This window comes from Ambystoma mexicanum, chromosome 11, assembly GCF_040938575.1.
Source record: "Ambystoma mexicanum isolate Mex_15411 chromosome 11, UKY_AmexF1_1, whole genome shotgun sequence".
In the NCBI taxonomy this organism is placed as follows: Eukaryota; Metazoa; Chordata; class Amphibia; order Caudata; family Ambystomatidae; genus Ambystoma; species Ambystoma mexicanum.
The window spans coordinates 1,325,535,628-1,325,543,552 of record NC_090934.1 but is presented as its reverse complement, the minus strand read 5'-3'; positions in this window follow the sequence as shown (position 1 = coordinate 1,325,543,552).

The following is a 7,925-nucleotide window of genomic DNA, read 5'->3' as shown; positions in this document are numbered from 1 at the left end:
TTGTTCGCAACCCTCTGGTATTTCACCTCCTGTTGGGAGTCGTCTGCCAACCGAGGCTGCTTCGTTACAGGATTCTCAATTGATTGTAGCACATCCTTTTCTTTTGGCTTCCCGCAAACAGTTTTTAGGGGATCCTACGACTTTCTGCACCTTTTTGAATAAGTGCAAGCTGCACTTCCTTTGTAGAACCACTGCCTTTCTGGATGCCACTTCATGAGCGGCTTTTGTGCTGTTTCATTTTGGAGGAGTGGCGGCCGCTTGGGCAACCCTCTTCTGGAGGAAAATGATCCTGTGTTATATGATTTTGATTTATTGGTTACTCACATGACCAGAGTCTTTGACACAAAATATATCGCTCGGGCCTTAGATCTCGAGTTCCTTGAAATACAACAAGGTCCTTTGACTTTGTTGGAATATGTTGTTACGTTTAATCAGTTGGCTGCAGACACTCAGCGGTTGGAACATAAAAAACTATCCATCTTTTAACATGGTTTGAGTAATCCTCTTAAGGATGCCTTGTCTATGATTCCTGTTGTTCGTAAGACTTACATTGAGCTCTTAGAACACGATTTCCAACTAGATGCACGCCAGTCTGCACACAGGGGGAGGGGTGGATGCTGTTTACCTGTCTTTGAAACAGGGTAATATTCTAGTCATTTGCCTCAGCCCATTCCTGAACTGTGCAGATTGGCAGCATATGCCCACCACTCACTCGTGAAGAACGGGAATGGCCTAGGAACTCAAATCTCTGCTTATATTGTGGGAAGGTTTGTCACTTCATTAGTGAACGCCAGAAGTGTCCAAAGAAGAAGTTGGAAAACTCTTTGGCTTGCTCCTAGAAGGAGCCTCTCAAGTGAGTCCGTAATTTAAGCAGCCTCCCGGGGCTCTCTCTCCGTCTTCTCTGTAGGTTGAGCTTCAAGTAACCCTTACTTTCCCTGGTCAGGATCCCATTCACGCTACTGTTATGGTGGATTCAGGAGTCACCGGAAATTATATGGCTATTTCCTTTGCCCATAGATATCACATTCCTTTCGTAAAGACATCTGTACCTGAACCTGTGGGAGCTGTGGATGGTTCAACCTTGGTTTCGAGATTGGTCAAAGACCAAACTGAGACCTTGCTTTTGACTTGTTTGGATGGTCACACTGAACATATTTCGTTTGAGCTTCTTGCTGCCCCTCATTTTGGTCTTATCCTGGACATTCCTGGCTTCGCATCAACAATCCTCTCATTGACTGGGTTAAGAGGGAGATTACTTTTTCTTCTGATCACTGTTCTATACACTGCTTATTCTCCTTGCCTTTAGAGAAACCCACCAATGCCTTGGCCACTAGTTTACACATGGTAGGGGCCGTAGAGTGCTTCATACCATTTGACTATCAGGAGTATGCAGATGTATTTGATAAAGGGAGAGCGGATATCCTCTGTCCGCATCAACCGTATGAACACCTCTGCAGAAAAAACCCTTGCCCCAAAAACAAAGCAACCTTCCAACAGTCAGCTGACAGATATAAGCAAGCCATCACTGATTGCAAAGCTAACATTGTTAACACTAGAATCTCTAACACAACCTCCAACACCAAAGAAATCTTGAAAATCCTGAGAGAACTCGAATCCCCAGCATCCACCACTGACAACTTCATAAAAGATAAAGCCTGGTGCACCCTCATCCAATCCACCCTGGACACTAAAACTCAGACCCTAAGGGATAAAGCTATCCTTAAAAAGTCCCTCCTCCCTCCCCTACTAGCCTCCACCCAGACTGCTCTCCCACTACTACTTCCCCTCCTCCCCAATTTCAATTCACTGCCGTCTCACCCACCAAAGTCCTCACCACTATGCAGCATTGAAAGCGTCCATCTGTGCTGGTGACTCGTGCCCAGCCCACATTGTCAAAATGTGCACAGAACCCCTGGCCCCTACCATAGCCAGCTTTATCAACGTGTCCTTCAAGTCCAACTCAATTCCTGCTGTCATCAAAGAAGCATGGGTCGTGCCTCGCCTGAAGAAACCCTCACTAGACCCCACCATCCCCACAAACTAACGCCCCATTACCACCGTTCCTTACCTTCTCAAAAACCTGGACTGCACAGCTTACTAACAACTACAACTACATCTGGAAAGACACAACCTCTTAAGGACCCGCCAATCAGGCTTTAGATGTAGACACGGCACTGAATGTGCCCGCCTTGTTTGTTTGTTTATTATTTATAATGCGCCGGAATACCCTAGGGTAACAGGGCGCAGCAGATACAGGAATATGCGAAACTTAGTTGCAGACAATAAAATATATACAAGGCATAAACACAATAATAATGAAGGTAAGCAGGAATATATACATATATACAGTTAACAGTTGTGTGTCCAGTATGTCCAAGTGACGAAAGGGAGAGGCGGGACCTGGCTCAGTATGTTTAGACAACGGCTGTTTTCAGCCAAGACATCATCTTGGAACGGACGTTTTGGTAGGGTAAGTCCGTTCTTGTGGTAGGGAGTTCCACAGTTTAGCCGCTTTCACTGGGAAGCTATTACCTCCTATGGTAGAGCGTTTGTAGTTAGGGACGGAGAGGCAGTCTCTGTATGCTGTCCTTTTCGGTCTCAAGGATGTCAGTCTCTGAAATCTGTTGATCAGATAGATGGGGGCGCGTTATTGAGGGACTTGTGGGTGAGTGAGGCAGTTTTTAGGGTGATTTTGTCTATGATAGGGGTCCAGTTGTTCCGCTGGCTGTGTGCTGTGACGTGGTCTCTTCTTGAGATGCCCAGGGCCGCTCTGAGTGCATTGTTCTGGAGGGTTTGTAACTTGCTAGTAGTGGCTTTGGAGGACCCAAGATAAAGGGCATTACAGTAGTCTAAGCGGGATAGTATGAGGGCTCTGGCCAGGGTCAGGCAGCTGGTGTCGGATAGAAAAGGTTTGGCTGTACGGATCAATTTACACGTGTAAGCCGTGGAGGAGGCTAGTGAGTTCACCTGTCTGTTAAAGGTGAAGTTGGAGTCCAGGTAGAATCCCAATGTTTTGACTTTGTGTCCCACTCTGATAGTGTTGCCATCAATTATGAAGGATGAGTAAGCTGGGCTTAATTTCTTTAGGCTGGCAGTGGTACCCAAGGTGATGAGTTCAGTTTTATCATCATTCAGGCATAGACCGTGAGTGGCCATCCATGCCTGGATGATGATGTAAACCCTATTCACCAAGGCCAAATCCTTTCCATAATCTCCAGAAAGCGGAAGGAGGATGTGGGTATCATCTGCATAGTTAGTGTAGGTGATACCGAGATGATCCAGATCATCGAAAAGGGGCTTGGTAAATATGTTGTACAGTGTGGGGGAGACACAGGAACCCTGAGGTACACCACAGGTGATAGGTATGGGGTCTGCAGCATCTGTAGGCGAAAAAACCCTCATGGTTCTGCCGTCGAGGGAAGATCTAATCCATGTAATGGCCTCGGGGGAGAAGTAGGCGGCCGTGTGTAGGTGAGTGCAGAGGACCGAGTGGTCGACCAGGTCAAATGCTGCAGAGAGGTCGAGGAGGAGGAGTAGTGCTGCTTGGCCATTGTCTTTAAGCAGATCGATCTGTGTTTTAAGGTCGATGAGAGCTGTCTCAGTCCCATGTTGGGGTCGGAAGCCTGATTGTCTGGCTCCTAACAGATGGTGTTCTTCCAAGTGCTTCTGTATTTGAACATAGGCAACCTTGTCCAGGGTTTTCAGGAGGAATGGTACTGTTATGGGTCTGTAATTAGTGGGGGTAGCTGGGTCATGAGTAGGTTTTTTTAGTAGGGGTAATACCCAGGATTGTTTTAGGTTGGTTGGGATGGATCCAGTGGAGAAGGAGGCATTGATAAGCTTTGTGATAAATGGGGAGAGATCGCGGGCAGCGTCTTTTATGAGCTGTGGTGGACATAGGTCTCCCTGGCAGTTAGAGGGCTTCAATGACAAGATGATTTTTTCGACTTCGAGTATGGTCACTTTGGTAAAATTGAAATGTGTATATTCACTTGTAGTCTGCTTCACGGGTGGCTTGGACAAGGCAGGGTTGTTCAAGGATGCTTTTTTTACAAGATATTTTATTTTGTAACATAGCGATTTTGTTGGCTAAGGCCTTTTGGATATCGGTGCACCAATTCTTATCTTTAATGCAGGTGTCAGGTGGTGCTATGGGGGTTTCTACTTCTTTTAAAATAGAGAATAGTTCCTTCATGTTTGAACTGGCTAGGGAGATACGGGAGTCAAAGGAGGTCCGTTTTGCTAGGATGATTTATTTTTTGTACAGGACCGCTAGTTTGGTGAATTTGATTTTATTGGCTACTGATGGGTCTCTTTTCCAGATGGTTTCACAATTTATTTTTTGCTGTCTTATGTTTTTGAGGAATGGTGTATACCAATTGGTCAGGTATGTTTTGGGCTTGCTTGGCCTGAGTTTGAGAGGGGCGATTAAGTCCAGGGAAGTGGACATAGTTTTATTGTATTCCACAACCAAGGTCTCAGGGTCCAAGTTGTCAGGGAGTGAGTTGAGTGTGGGGAGTAGGTTAGGGATAAGTCTCTCTACCGTGATACTCTTTTTGTTTCTCTTGAGTGTGGGTGGGGCCCTACTGGGCTGCATAGGAGGAGGTCTAGTGGTGGACAGCAGGAACAATACCAGGTGGTGGTCAGTCCAGGCTAGTGGTGAGATGTCAGTAATGTTAGCTAGGAAGTTGTAGTCAGCCACCCAGTCAAGTATTCTGCCCTTGTCATGGGTGGGTTTAAGGCTTCTTTGAGAAAATCCTAATTCGGTGAGGGTGTTAAGCGTGGTGATGGCAGTTTGGTCTTCGGGGTCGTTGAAACCCATGTTGAAGTCTCCAAGGGAGAGCACCTGTGTGGCGTTTTTTCAGGTTAGTGGATAGGATAGTGTTAAGATCCTCATCGAATGTGCCTAATGGGCCTGGAGGGCGATAGATCACATGGATGTTAAGGGTTTGGGTTTTGGTAATGGGAACTTTGCCTGAGAGTAGTTCGCAAGAAGGGACACTGATGGTGGTAGCTGCTCTTATAGGAAGGCTACATTTATGAATGATGGCAACACCGCCTCCTATAGAGTTAGGTCGGTCTTGTCTCAGGATGGTGTAATTATCAGGGACTGCTAACATAAGCATGGGGCCTGCTGCCGGATAGAGCCAGGTCTCTTTGATAGCAAGGAGGTCCAGGTCTTCATTGATAATTAGGTCTGCAATTTCAGTTGCGTGAGCTACTAATGATCTAGCGTTGATTAGAGCTCCCTTGATTTGGGGCTCGCTATGCATGTAGTGGTAGTAGAGGCCGACAATTTCTGTGTGGGTTTAGTGCTTCTCTGGTTGGTGGGAAGGGGTGGATATTTAGTATGGTGGTTCAGAGATAATTTAGGTTTGTAATTGTTAGGGCTGGTGGGAGTGGATCTGGGTCTCTTAGTGGTGGGCATGGAACGGGCTAGTGGCTCGTAGATTTTGGCTAATCTAGCTCTGAGTCTTGTGTTCCTGTCTATAGTGGGGCAAGGGATGCTAGTCAGTAGCACTGGAGGTGCCTCAATTATCATTAGTGTTGAGCTGTTGGATGAATTGGAGCTGGGTAAGGTAATGTTGAGCCGGCATGTTGGACAGTATTATGGTGATTAAGAGGAGCAGGGAGCAGGCAAGGCAATTACTGAGCAGGGGAGGCATGCTAGTTAGTTGCAACAATGCAAAATGTATATGCAGATGGGTGCACCTAGATACAGAATTCACACTAGGGCTAAAAATGCATGTGCAGACAGGGTTTACCTAAGTAGAGAGTTCAGATTGGCTGAGAATACACAGAATGGGCAAGTACAATATAGCAGAATATTCATAACAATTTGCAAATTCGGCTTGGCTGAGGGTGCTTAGCTAGGAGTGCACAAAAAGGGCAAATTCGATTTAGCAAAGTGTTCACCAGGGTGGGCAGGTTAAAATTGGCTAAGAATGCGCAAAATAGGTAGGTTCAATATAGCAGAGTATTCATAAAAATGGGCAAATTCGGTTTGGATAAGGGTACTTAGCAAGGCATGCACACAATGGGCAAATTCAGTTTAGCAGAGTGATCACCAGGGTAGGCTGGATTACTGTACTGCAGAGTATACATAGAAGTGGGCAAATTCGAATTGACTAAGAGTACATGGAATATGCAGGGTCAACTATATAATAGGACATGATACATAAGTTAGTCACGTTTAGCGGTCAGAATTAGCAGTGACTTTGGGTATTTGGATTCAGGGGAATACCTACTGTTGTACTTATTTCGCACTGCACGCAATTGTCACTATCTCTTATAGTGCAAAGGATTGGATACTCCTTGGAACGTGAGGCAGACGTATGTAGCTACGGGGGTGAGGTCGCCAAATGATGGACGATGGCCCATTAAGAAGAGTGCACATAGACACTGCACATATAACATATGAGACCGACATTAGGCTAACGATTTCCTATGATGCAGACACAGATACATATAGGGTGTGCATTACATTTGACAACATGCGAGATAGGTTCGACAAACTGTATATTCTGTTGTGAACACGACAGGCAATAGCTAGAGGCAGCGGCATAGCATGTTTCCGAGAGACATTTCTGTTGGGGAGGCAATAGACGCGGGTGGGCCAGCTGGTCTAGGATTAGTACAGCATTGTGACTGCATGGTACATCTGACGCATAATGGATAGTAGAGGTGAAGCACAGGGCGACCGTGCAGGGGTGACCTACATTATATAGTAGTATAATATATAATAGAATTTCGGCTCACACTCTTCCGTGGTTTGCACTCGGGCGATCGGTTGTATTGTACAGTACCTTCAATGTTCGCGTTGTGGAGTGGTCTCAGGGGTTGTGGTTTGCTTTGGTCAGGGTTTCTGGCTGACGGCCTAGCAGGGTGTGGACAGGCTCGGACAGAAGTGGCCTTTGTCTCTGCATTGATCTCAAGATCCAGCTGGACCACATCAGGGACAATGGCGAACTCGCTATCCTCCTACTTCTAGACCTCTCTGCAGTTTTTGACCTCATAGATCACAAAATCCTGTACAAACACCTCACCTCCACATTCCACCTCACCCCAGAGGCCACCTTTTGAATCCAATCCCTTTTATCTGGCCGATCCACAAGGGTCTTTGCGGGCCACACATCCGCTGACCCCATAGCTGTGGCCTACGGTGTCCCTCAGGGTTCCTGCCTCCCTAACACTCTCTACAACATGTATACCAACCCCCTCTTTGACCACCTTGACAGCCTCTACATCCCATACACCAACTTTGCAGATGATACGCATGTCCTCCTCAAAATTACTGGCAACCATGACCTTGCCTCCACCAACATAAATCATGTCTTCAGCATCATACAGGCTTGGATGGCAACCCATCATCTATGCCTGAACGATGGAAAAACGGAGCTCCTCATTGTAGGCTCCCCACACCGTCCTCAAACTCCTCAGCCCTGCCTTCTCTTCCTTTTGCATAGATGGTAACACCATATCCATCTCTTTCCCTGTTAAAAAACTAGGCGTTTACCTGCACGCTGAACTTAACATGCAAAAACATATCAAAGCTATCGCATCCTCGGCAGCCTACTCCACCAAACTTATTAACCTCTCAAGGAAATTCCTCACCTCTAACAACTGTCTCACCCTAGCGAGAGCCATCATAGGTAGCAAACTTGATTATTGCAATGTTATCCTAGCAGGGGGCTCCACCAAAAATATCAATAAACTTCAACTGCTCCGAAATAATGCCCTGACGGCTATCTGGGGCCTAAAGCACTCCAACCACATCTCTCACATCAGACAGGAGGCACATTGACTACCCATCAAAGCCTGCATCGACTTTCAACTCCTTGCTATCACTTACCATTGCCTTCACAACACTGCCCCCCTCACCAGAAAACATAACATTCGCAACCTCCGCTCTTCCACCACCTCTG